Source organism: Phyllobates terribilis, unplaced genomic scaffold (genome assembly GCF_046119375.1).
Source record: "Phyllobates terribilis strain yellow unplaced genomic scaffold, ASM4611937v1 Scaffold_55__1_contigs__length_8800988, whole genome shotgun sequence".
Classification (NCBI taxonomy): Eukaryota; Metazoa; Chordata; class Amphibia; order Anura; family Dendrobatidae; genus Phyllobates; species Phyllobates terribilis.
The window spans coordinates 2,836,607-2,848,787 of NW_027362815.1; positions in this window are offsets into that span (position 1 = coordinate 2,836,607).

Sequence of the window (12,181 nt, forward strand, 5' to 3'; positions counted from 1 at the left end):
TCTCGCCTTGGCTCCGGCCTGCTTTTGCTCTGACTCTGGCCTGCCCTCGCCCTGGCTCTGGCCTACTCTAGCTCTGGCCTCGCCCTGTCTCCAGCTTGCTCTCGCCCTGGTTCCGGCCTGCCCTTGCCTTGGCTCTGGCCTTCGTATCGCTCTGGCTCTGGCTTGCCCTTGCCTTGGCTCTGGCCTACCCTCGCCTTGGCTCCGGCCTGCTCTCGCCTTGGCTCCGGCCTGCTCTTGCTCTGACTCTGGCCTGCCCTCGCCCTGACTCCGGCCTGCTCTGGATCTGGCTCAGGCACACTGTCCTCAGGGCCTTGGCTCCGGACTGCTCTCGCTCTGGCCTGCCCTCTCCTTGGCTCCGGGAGCCTACTCTCGCCTTGGCTCCGGCCTGCTCTCGCTCTGGCTCCGGCCAGCCCTCGCCTTGGCTCCGGCCTACTCTCGCCTTGGCTCTGGCCTGCTCTCTCCCTGGCTCCGGCCTGCCCTTGCTCTGACTCCGGCCTGCTCTCGCCCTGACTCCGGCCAGCTGTTGCTATGGCCTGCCCTCGCCCTGGCTCTGGCCTGCCCTTGACTCCAGCCTGCTCTCGCTCTTCTTCTGGCCTGCCTTCGCCTTGGCTCCGGCCTGCTCTCGCTCTGGCCTGCCCTCCTTGGCTCTGGCCTGCTCTCGCTCTGGCCTGCCCTCGCCCTGTCTCCGGCCTGCTCTCTCTCTGGCCTGCCATCGTCCTGGCTCTGGCCTGCTCTTGCTCTGGCCTCACCCTGTCTCCGGCCTGCTCTCCTCCTGGTTCCGAGCTGCCCTTGCATTGGCTCCGGCCTTTTCTCGCCAGATCTGGCCTGTCCTTGCCTTGGCTCTGGCCTACTCTCGCTCTGGCCTGCCCTCGCCCTGGCTCCGGCCTGCTCTCGCTCTGGCTCTGGCCTCCTCTCGCTCTGGCTTCCCTCGCCTTGGATCCGGCCTGCTCTTGCTCTGTCTGGCCAGCCCTCGACCCTGGCTCCATCCGGCCTGCTCTGCTGGATCTGGCTCTGAACTGCCCTCGCCTTGGCTCCGGACTGCCCTTGCTCTGGCTCCGGCCTGCCCTTGCTCTGGCTAGCCCTCGCCTTGGCTCCGGCCTGCTCTTGCTCTGGCTCTGGCCTGCCCTCGCCCTGATTCTGGCCTGCTCTTGCTCTGGCATGCTCTTGCTCTGGCCTGCCCGAGGGTCTTAACTCCAGCCTGCTCTCGCTCTTGTTATGGCCTGCCTTCGCCTTGACTCCGGCCTGCTCCGGCTCTGGCGTAGGCCTGCTGTCGCTCTGGCGTAGGCCTGCTGTCGCTCTGGCTCTGTCTGGCCTGCCCTTGGCTCCGGACTTCTCTTGCTCTGGCTCTGGCCTGCCCTCGCCCTGGCTCCGGCCTGCGCTTGTTCTGGCCTGCTCTTGCTCTGGCCTCGCCCTGTGTCCGGCCTGCTCTCGCCCTGGCTCTGGCCTGCCCTCACACTCCGGCCTGCTCTCTCTCTGGCTCTGGCCTGCCCTCGAACCTGGCTCTGGCCTACTCTCTATCTGGCTCTGGCCTCGCCCTGTCTCCGGCCTGCCCACCTCCTGGTTCCGGCCTTCTCTCGCTCTGGCCTGCCCTTGCCTTGGCTCTTGCCTACTCTCGCTCTGGCCTGCCCTCGCCCTAGCTCCGGCCTGCTCTCGCTCTGGCCTGCTCTCTTGCCTTGGCTCCGGCCTGCTCTCGCCACTCTGGCCTGCCCTCGCCCTGGTTCCGTCCTGCTCTGGATCTGGCACCTGCCAGCCCTTGCTCTGGCTCCGGCCTGCTCTCGCCCTGGCTATCCGGCCTGCTCTTGCTCTTTTCAGTCTGCTGCTGGACAGCAAGCAGCAGCAGGTAAGGTAACTCCTGCTAAGGGCGGCCGGCCACCGCGACAAATCAGTAAAGCGGTGTTTAAATTTGGCGCCAATACTGCTGATTGGTCGTCTGGCCTACCCTCGCCCTGGCTCCGGCTGCTCTCGCCCTGGCTCCGGCTGCTCTTACTCTGGCCTGCCCTCGTCTTGACTCCGGCCTGCTCTCGCTCTGGTTCTGGCCAGCCCTCGCTCTGGCTCAAGCCTGCTACATCTGGCTCCGGCCTGCCCTTTCCTTGGCTCCAGACTGCTCTCGCTCTGGCCGGCTCCCGCTCTGGCTCTGGCCTGCCCTCGCCTTGGGTCCGGCCTGCTCTCGCTCTGTCTCCAGCCTGCCCTCTGGCACCGGCCTGCTCTCGCTCTGGCCTGCCCTCGCCATGGATCCGGCCCTGCTCTCGCCTTGGCGCCGGCCTACTCTCGCTTTAGCTTCGGACTGCCCTTGCCCTGGCTCTGGCCTGCCATCGCTCTGGCTCCGGCCTGCCCTCGTGCCCTTGCTCTGGCTCCGGTCAGCCCTGGCCCTGGCTCCGGCCTGCTCTTGCTCTGGCCTGCCCTCGCCCTGCTACCCGCTCTCTCTCTGGCTCTGGTCGCCCTCGCCCTGCTACCTGCTCCCTCTCTGGCTCTGGTCGCCCTCGCCCAGGCTCCAGCCTACTCTCGCTCTGGACTGCTCTCTCGCTCTGGCCTCGCCCTGCTCTCTCGCTCTGGCCTCACCCTGTCTCCGGCCAGCTCTCGCTCTGGCGTGCCTTCGCCATGGCTCCGGCCTGCCCTCGCCTTGGCTCCGGCCTGCTCTCGCCCTGGCTCTGGCCTGCCCTCGCCTTGGCTCCAGTCTGCTCTAGCCTTGTCTCCGACCTGCTTTCGCTCTGTCTCCGGCCTGCCCTCGCCCTGGCTCCGGCCTGCCCTTGCTCTGGCTCTGGCCTGCCCTCGTCTTGACTCCAGCCTGCTCTCGCTCTGGTTCTGGCCTGCCTTCGCCGTGGCTCCGGCCTGCTCTCGCTCTGGCTCAGGCCTACTCTCTCTCTGGCTCTGGCCTGCCCTTACCTTGGCTCCGGACTTCTCTCGCTCTGGCCTGCTCTTGTTCTGGCACTGGCCTGCTATCGTTCTGGCTCCGGCACGCCCTGCCCTGGCTCTGGCCTTGCCTCCCCTGCTCTTGCTCTGGCTCTGGCCTGCCCTCGCCCTGCTCTCTCGCTCTGGCCTCACCCTGTCTCCGACCAGCTCTCGCTCTGGCGTGCCTTCGCCATGGCTCCGGCCTGCCCTTGCCTTGGCTCCGGCCTGCTCTCGCCCTGGCTCTGGCCTGCCCTCGCCTTGGCTCCAGTCTGCTCTAGCCTTGTCTCCGACCTGCTCTCGCTCTGTCTCCGGCCTGCCCTTGCTCTGGCCTGCCCTCGTCTTGACTCCAGCCTGCTCTCGCTCTGGTTCTGGCCTGCCTTCGCCTTGGCTCCGGCCTGCTCTCTCTCTGGCCTGCCCTTACCTTGGCTCCGGACTTCTCTCGCTCTGGCCTGCTCTTGTTCTGGCACTGGCCTGTTATCGTTCTGGCTCCGGCCCACCCTGCCCTTGCTCTGGCTCTGGCCTGCCCTCGCCCTGGCTCCGGTCTGATCTCGCTCTGGCTCCGGACTGCTCTCGCTCTGGCCTGCTTTCGCTCTGGACTGCCCTCGCCTTGGCTCTGGCCTGCTCTCTCCCTGGCTCCGGCCTGCTCTCTCCCTGGCTCCGGCCTGTTTTCGCTATGGCTTCAGCCTGTCCTCGCCCTGGCTCCGGCCTGCCCTCGCCTTGGCTCCGGTCTACTCTCGCTCTGACTCTGGCCTGCTTTCGCTCTGGCTCTGGACTGCCCTCGCCTTGGCTCTGGCCTGCTCTCTCCCTAGCTCCGGTCTGCCCACGCCTTGGCTCCGGTCTACTCTCGCTCTGGCCTGCTCTTGGCTCCGGCCTGCTCTCGCTCTCACTCTGATCTGCCCTCGCCCTGGCCTGCTCTCGCACTGGCTCTGGCCTGTTCTCGCACTGGCTCCGGCCTGCACTCGTCCTGGCTCCGGTATGCTCTGGCTCTGGCCAGCCCTCATCTTGGCTCCGGCCGACACCTCCTCTTGCCCCGGCCTGCCTTCGCCTTGGCTCCTGCCTGCTCTCGCTCTGGCCTGCTCTCACTCTGGCTCTGGCCTGCCTTCGCCTGAGCTCCGGACTGCTCTTGCTCTGGCCTGCTCTCGCTCTGGCTTGGGCCTGTCCTTGCCTTGGCTCCAGCTTGCTCTCGCTCTGGCCTGCTCTAGCTCTGGCCTACCCTGGCTCTCTGCCTCTGGCCTGTCCTTGCCTTAGCTCCGGCCTGCTCTCGCTCTAGCTAAGTACTGCCCTCACCCTGGCTCCGCTATGCCATAGCTCGGGCTCGGGCCTGCCCTCGCCTTGGCTCCGTCCTGCTCTCGCCATGGCTCTGGCCTACTCTCTTTCTGGCTCTGGCCTGCCGTCGCCCTGGCTCCGGCATACTCTCGCTATGGCCTGTTCTTGCTCTGGCCTCGCCTTGGCCGTCCGGCCTGCTCTCGCTCTCACTCTGGTCTGCCCTCACCCTGGCCGCCTGCTCTGGCTCTTGCTCGGGCCTGCTCTCGCGCTGGCTCTGGCCTGCTCTCGTCCTGGCTACAAACTGCTCTCGCTCTGGCTCCGGACTGCCCTCGCCTTGGCTCCATCCGGCATGCTCTCGCCCTGGCTCCAGCCTGCTCTCGCTCTGGCTTAGGCCTTCCCTCGCCCTAGCTCCGGCCTGCCCTTGCTCTGGCTCTGGCCAGCCCTCGCCTTGGATACGGCCAGCACCTGCTCTGGCCTGCCTTCGCCTTGGCTTCGGACTGCTCTCGCTCAGGACTGCTCTCGCTCTTGGTTGTCCTTGTCTTGGCTCCGGCCTGCTCTTGCTCGGGCCTACCCTGGCTCTGCCTCCGGCCAGCCCTCGCCTTGGCTGCGGCCAGCTCCGGCTCTGGCCTGCCCTCGCCCTGCCCTTTCCCTGGCTCCGGCCTGCCCTCGCTCTGGCTCCGGCCTGCTCTCGCTCTGGCCTGCCCTCGCCCTGTCTCCGGCCTGTTCTTGCTCTGGCCTGCCCTCGCCCTGGCTTCGGCATTCTCTCGCTCTGGTTTCGGCCTGTCCTCGCCTTGGATCTGTCCGGCCTGCCTTTGCCATGGCTACGGCCTGCTATCGTTCTGGCTCCGGCCTGCCTTTGCCTTGGCTCCGGCCTGCTCTCGCTCAGGCTCTGGCCTGCTCTCGCTGTGGCTCTGGCCTGCCTTCGACTTGGCCAGAGCGAGATTTGGCCAGAGCCAAGGCAAGGGCAGGCCAGAGCCAGAGAGAAAGAAGGCCGGAGCCAAGGCAAGGGCAGCCGGAACCAGGGTGAGAGCAGGCCAGAACCAGGGCGAGAGCAGGCCGGAGTCAAGGCGAGAGCAGGGCGAGGGCAGGCCAGAGCCAGAGTCAGATCAGACCGGAGACAAGGCGAGGGCAGGCCAGAGCCAGAGCGAGGGCAGGCCAGTGCCAGAGCGAGAGCAGGCCAGACGGAGCCAAGCAAGGGCAGGCCAGAGCCAAAGCGAGAGCAGTCCGGAGCCAAGGCGAGGGCAGGCCAGAGCCAGAGCGGGAGCAAGCCGGAGCAAAGTCAGGGGCAGGCCAGAGCCAGAGCGAGAGCAGGCAAGAGGCAGAGCGAGAGCAGGCCGGAGCCAGGGCAAGGGCAGGCCGGAGCCAGAGCGAGAGTTGGCCAGAGCCAAGGCAAGGGCAGGCCAGAGCCAGAGCAAGAGAAGGCTAGAGCCAAAGGCAAGGGCACGCCGGAACCAGGGCAAGAGCAGGCCAGAGCCAGGGCGAGAGCAGGCCAGAGCCAGGGCGAGAGCAGGCCGCAGCCAGGGCGAGAGCAGGCCAGAGCCAGGGCAAGGGCTGGCCCGAGCCAGAGTCAGAGCAGGCCGGAGTCAAGGCGCAAGCCAGAGCCAGAGAGAGCTTGGGCAGGCTAGAGCCAGAGCGATAGCAAGCCGGAGCGAAGGCGAGAACATTCCGGAGCCAGGGCGAGGGCAGGCCAGAGCCAGAGCGAGAGCAGGCCGGAGCCAAAGTGAGGGCACGCCAGAGCGAGAGCAGGCCAGAGCGAGAGCAGGCCGGAGCCAGGGCGAGGGCAGGCCAGAGCCAGAGCGAGAGCAGGCCGGAGCCAAAGTGAGGGCACGCCAGAGCGAGAGCAGGCCAGAGCGAGAAAAGGCCGGAGCCAGGGCGAGGGCAGGCCAGAGCCAGAGCGAGATCTCGTAGGCCAGACCCAAGGCAAGGGCAGGCGAGAGCCAGAGCGAGAGAAGGCCCAAGCCAAGGCAAGGGCAGGCCGGAACCAGGGCTAGAGGAGGCCGGAGACAGGGCGAGGCCAGAGAGAGAGCAGGCCAGAGCGAGAGCAGGCCGGAGACAGGGCAAGGGCAGGCCAGAGCCAGAGAGAGAGCAGGCCAGAGCCAGTGCGACGGCAGGCCAGAGCCAGAGCGAGAGCATGCCGGAGCCAGGCCAAGAGCAGGCCGGAGCCAAGGCGAGGGCAGGACAGAGCCAGAGCGAGAGCAGGCCAGAGCCAAGGCAAGGGCAGGCCAGAGCCAAGGCAAGGGCAGGCTAGAGCCAGAGAGACAGCAGGTCGGAGCTATGGCGAGAGCAGGCAAGAGCCAATGCGAGGGCTGGCCGGAGCCAGAGCAAGGGCAGGCCGGAGTCAAGGCGAGGGCAGGCAGGAGCCAGAGCGAGGGCAGGCAGGAGCCAGAGCGAGAGTAGGCTGGAGCCAAGGCGAGAGCAGGCCGGCCAAGGTGAGGGTAGGCCAGAGCCAGGGCGAGGGCAGGTCAGAGTCAGAGCGAGAGCAGGCCGGAGCTAAGTCAAGGGCAGGCCAGAGCCAGAGAGATAGCAGGCCGGAGCCAAGGCATGGGCAGGCCAGAGCCAGAGAGAGAGCAGGCCGGAGCCAGGGCGAGGGCAGGCTAGAGCCAGAGCCAGAGAAGGTCGGAGGCAGGGCGAGAGCAGGCCGGAGCCAATGCGAGAGCTGGCCGGAGCCAGAGCAAGGGCAGGCCGGAGTCAGGGCGAGGGCAGGCCGTAGCCAGAGCGAGAGCAGGCCGGAGGCAAGGCGAGAGCAGGCCGGAGTCAAGGCGAGGGTAGGCCACAGCCAAGGCAAGGGGGCAGGCCGGAGCGAGAGTAGGCCGGAGCCAGAGCGAGGGCAGGCCAGAGCCAGAGCTAGAGCAGGAAGAGCCAAGTTGAGGTCAGACCAGATATAGAGCAGGCATGAGCCACAGCAAGGGCAGGCCGGAACCAGAGAGAGAGCAGGCCGGAGCCAAGGAGAATGCAGGCCGGAACCAGGGCAAGAACAGGTAGGAGCCAAGGCGAGGGCAGGCCGGAGCCAGAGAGATAGGCCGGAGCCAAGGGGAGAGCAGGCCGGACGGAGCCAAGGCGAGAGTAGGCCGGACCCAGGGCGAGAGCAGGACAGAGCGAGAGCAGGCCGGAGCCAGGACGAGGGCAGGCCGGAGCCAGTGCGAGAGCAGGCCGGAGCCAAGGAGAGGACAGGCCAGAGCCAGAGGGAGAGCAAGCAAGAGACAGGGCGAGAGCAGGCCGGAGCCAAGGCAAGGGAAGGCCAGAGCAAGAGCAGGCTGGAGCCAGGGCGAGAGGAGGCCGGAGCCATGGCGAGGGCAGGCCAGAGGCAGAGCGACGGCAGGCCGGAGCCAGGGCGAGGGCAGGCCAGAGCCAGAGCAGGACGGAGCCAGGGCGAGGGCAGGCTGGAGCCAGAGCGATAGCACACTGGAGCCAAGGCGAGGGCAGACCAGAGCGAGGGCAGGCCGGAGCCAGAGCAAGAGCAGGCCGGAGTCAAGTTGAGGGCAGGCCAGATAGAGAGCAGGCATGAGCCAAGGTAAGGGCAGGCTGGAACCAGAGCGAGAGCAGGCCGGTAAGGCTCTAGGTCGTATCCAGGGCGAGAACGGGCAGGAGCCAAGGCGAGGGCAGGCAGGAGCCAGAGAGATAGCAGGCCAGAGTCAGAGCGAGAGCAGGCCGGAGCCAGGACGAGGGCAGGCCGGAGCCAGTGCGAGAGCAGGCCGGAGACAAGGAAAGAACAGGCAAGAGCCAGAGCAAGCAAGAGCAAGGGCGAGAAGCAGGCCGGATCCAGGATGAGGGCAGGCCAGAGTTAGAGCAAGAGCAGGCGGAGACAGGGCGAGAGCAGGCCAAAGCCAAGGTGAAGGCTGACTGGAGCCAGAGCAAGGGCAGGCCGGAGCCAGGGCGAGGGCAGGCCGGAGCCAAGGCGAGGGCAGGCCAGAGCCAAAGCAAGAGCAGGCCGGAGCCAAGGCGAGAGCAGGCTGGAGCCAAGGCGAGAGCAGGCCGGCCAAGGTGAGGGTAGGCCAGAGTCAGGGCGAGGGCAGGTCAGAGTCAGAGCGAGAGCAGGCTGGAGCTAAGTCAAGGGCAGGCCAGAGGCAGAGCGACGGCAGGCCGGAGCCAGGGCGAGGGCAGGCCAGAGCCAGAGCCAGAGCAGGCCGGAGCCAGGGCGAGGGCAGGCTGGAGCCAGAGCGATAGCACACTGGAGCCAAGGCGAGGGCAGGCCAGAGCGAGGGCAGGCCGGAGCCAGAGCAAGAGCAGGCCGGAGTCAAGTTGAGGGCAGGCCAGATAGAGAGCAGGCATGAGCCAAGGTAAGGGCAGGCTGGAACCAGAGCGAGAGCAGGCCGATAAGGCTCTAGGTCGTATCCAGGGCGAGAACAGGCAGGAGCCAAGGCGAGGGCAGGCAGGAGCCAGAGAGATAGCAGGCCAGAGCCAGAGCGAGAGTAGGCCGGAGCCAGGACGAGGGCCGGCCGGAGCCAGTGCGAGAGCAGGCCGGAGACAAGGAAAGAACAGGCAAGAGCCAGACAGAGCAAGCAAGAGCAAGGGCGAGGAGCAGGCCGGATCCAGGATGAGGGCAGGCCAGAGCTAGAGCAAGAGCAGGGCGAGAGCGGGCCAAAGCCAAGGTGAAGGCTGACTGGAGCCAGAGCAAGGGCAGGCCGGAGCCAGGGCGAGGGCAGGCCGGAGCCAAGGCGAGGGCAGGCCGGAGCCAAAGCAAGAGCAGGCTGGAGCCAAGGCGAGAGCAGGCCGGAGCCAAGGCGAGAGCAGGCCGGAGCCAAGGCGAGGGCAGGTCAGAGCCAGAGCGAGAGCAGGTCAGAGCCAGAGCGAGAGCAGGCCGGAGCCAGGGAGAGAGCAGGCCGGAGCCAGGGAGAGAGCAGGCCAGAGCCAGGGCGAGGGCAGGCCAGAGCCAGATCCAAAGCAGGCCGGAGCCAGGGCGAGGGCAGGCCAGAGTCAGAGCGGGAGCAGGCCGGAGCCAAGGCGAGGGCACGCCAGAGCGAGAGCAGGCCAGAGCCAGAACGAGAGCAGACCAGAGCCAGGTCGAGGGCAGGCCAGAGCGAGAGTGGGCCAGAGCCAAGGCAAGGGCTGGCCAGAGCCAGAGCGAGAGAAGGCCGGACGGAGTCAAGGCAAGGGCAGGCCGGAACCAGGGCGAAAACAGGCCGGAGCCAGGGCGAGGCCAGAGCCAGAGCAGGCCAGAGCCAAGGCAAGGGCAGGCGAGAGCAGGCTGGAGCCAGGGCGAGAGGAGGCCAGAGCCATGGCGAGGGCAGGCCAGAGGCAGAGCGACGGCAGGCCGGAGCCAGGGCGAGGGCAGGCCAGAGCCAGAGCGAGAGCAGGCCGGAGCCAGTGCAAGAGCAGACCGGAGCCAGGGCAAGAGCAGGCCGGAGCCAGGGCAAGAGCAGGCCGGAGCCAAGGCGAGGGAAGGCCAGAGCGAGAGCAGGCCAGAGCCAGAGCGAGAGCAGTCCGGAGCCAAGGCAAGGAAGGGCAGGCCAGAGCCAGAGCGAGGGAAGGCCAGAGCCAGAGCGAGAGCAGTTCAGAGCCAGGGAGAGAGCAGGACGTAGCCAAGGCCCTCGAGGGCAGGCCAGAGCCCGAGCTCTGGCATAGTGGAGCCAGGGCGAGGGCAGGACGGAGCTAGAGCGAGAGCAGGCTGGAGCCAAGGCGAGAGCAGGCCGCAGCCAAGGCGAGGGCAGGCCAGAGGCAGAGCCAGGGTAGGCCAGAGCAAGAGCAGGCCAGAGCGAGAGAGAGCAGGCCGGAGCCCAGGCAAGGGCAGACCAGAGCCAAAGTGAGAGCAGGCCAGAGCCAGAGAGAGAGCAGCCCGGAGCCGAGGCGAAGAAGGCAGGCTAGAGCCAGAGAAAGAGCAGGCCAGAGCCAGAGCGAGAGCAGGCCGGAGCAAAGGCAGGCCAGAGCCAGAGCGAGAGCAGGCCGGAGCCAAGACGAGGGCAGGCCAGAGCGAGAGAAGGCCGGAGCCAAAGCGAGGGCAGGCCAGAGCGAGAGCAGGTCGGAGGAAAGCGAGGACAGGCCAGAGCCAGAGCGAGTGCAGGCCGGAACCAAGTCGAGGGCAGGCCAGAGCCAGAGCAAAAGCAGGCCAGAGCCAGAGCGAGAGCAGTCCGGAGCCAAGGAAAGGGCAGGCCACAGCCAGAGGTAGAGCAGGCTTGAGCCAGAGCGAGGGCAGGCCGGAGCCAAGGCGAAGGCAGGCCAGAACCAGAGCGAGAGCAGGCCGGAGTCAAGACGAGGGCAGGCCAGAGCAAGAGCAGTCCGGAGCCAGGGCAAGGGCAGGCCAGAGCCAAAGCAAGAGCAGGCCGGAGCCAGGACGAGGGCAGGCTGGAGCCAGAGCAAGAGCAGGCCGGAGCCAAGGCGAGAGTAGGCCGGAGCCAAGGCGAGGGCAGGCCAGAGCCAGAGCTGAGCAGGCCGGAGCCATGGCGAGGGCAGGCCACAGACAGATCCAGAGCAGGCTGGAGCCAGGGCGAGGGCAGGCCAGAGTCAGAGCGAGAGCAGGCCGGAGCCAAAGCGAGGGCACGCCAGAGCGAGAGCAGGCCAGAGAGAGAGCAGGCCAGAGCGAGAGCAGGCCGGAGCCAGGGCGAGGGCAGGCCAGAGCGAGAGTAGGCCAGAGCCAAGGCAAGGGCAGGCCAGAGCCAGAGCGAGAGAAGGCCAGAGCCAAGGCAAGGGCAGGCCGGAACCAGGGCGAGAGGAGGCTGGAGACAGGGCGAGGCCAGAGAGAGAGCAGGCAAGAGCCAGAGCGAGAGTAGGCCGAAGCCAGGGCTAGGGCAGGCCAGAGCCAGAGCGAGAGCAGGCCGGAGCCAGGGCAAGACAGAGCCAGAGCGAGAGCATGCCAGAGCCAAGGCAAGGGCAGGCCAGAGCCAGAGAGAGAGCAGGTCGGGGCCAGGGCGAGAGCAGGCCGGAGCCAATGCGAGGGCTGGCCGGAGCCAGAGCAAGGGCAGGCCGGAGCCAGAGCAAGGGCAGGCCGGAGTCAGGGCGAGGGCAGGCAGGAGCCAGAGCGAGAGCAGGCCGGAGCCAAGGCGAGAGCAGGCCGGAGCCAAGGCGAGGGTAGGCCAGAGCCAGGGCAAGGGCAGGTCAGAGTCAGAGCGAGAGCAGGCCGGAGCTAAGGCAAGGGCAGGCCAGAGCCAGAGAGAGCAGGCCGGAGCCAAGGCATGGGCAGGCCAGAGCCAGAGAGAGCAGGCCGGAGCCAGGGCGAGGGCAGGCCAGAGCCAGAGCGAGAGCAGGTCGGAGGCAGGGCGAGAGCAGGCCGGAGCCAATGCGAGGGCTGGCCGGAGCCAGAGCAAGGGCAAGCCGGACTCAGAGAGAGGGCAGGCAGTAGCCAGAGCGAGAGCAGGCCAGAGCCAAGGCGAGAGCAGGCCGGAGTCAAGGCAAGGGTAGGCCAGAGCCAAGGCAAGGGCAGGCCGGAGCCAGAGATAGAGAAGGCCAGAGCCAAGCAAGGGCAGGCCGGAACCAGGGCGAGCGCAGGCAGGAGAAAGGGCGGGGCCAGAGCCAGAGTGAGAGTAGGCCAGAGCCAGGGCAAGGGCAGGCCAGAGCCAGAGAGAGAGCAGGCTGGAGCCAGGGCGAGGGCAGGCCAGAGCCAGAGGGAGAGCAGTTCAGAGCCAGAGCGAGAGCAGGCCGGATCCAAGGCGACGGCAGGCCGAAACCAGAGCGAGAGAATGCCGGAGCCAGGGCGAGAGCAGGCCGGAGCCAGAGCGAGGGCAGGCCGGAGCCAGAGGGAGAGCAGGCCGGAGCCAGAGCGAGGGCAGCCCGGAGCCAGAGCGAGGGCATGCCGGAGCCAGATACAGGGCAGGCCGGAGCCAGGGCGAGGGCAGAGCGGAGCTAGGGCGAGAGCAGGCCGGAGCCAAGGCGAGCGAGGGCAGGCCGGAGCCAGAGCAGGAGCAGGCCGGAGCCAAGACCAGGGCTGGCCAGAGCCAGAGCAAGGGCAGGCCGAAGCCAGAGCAAGGGCAGGCCGAAGCCAGGGAGAGGGCAGGCCGAAGCCAGAGCGAGAACAGGCCGTAGCCAGGGCGAGAGGAGGCCGGAGCAAAGGCGAGGGCAGATCAAAGTCAGAGCCAGAGCAGGCCGGAGCCAAGGA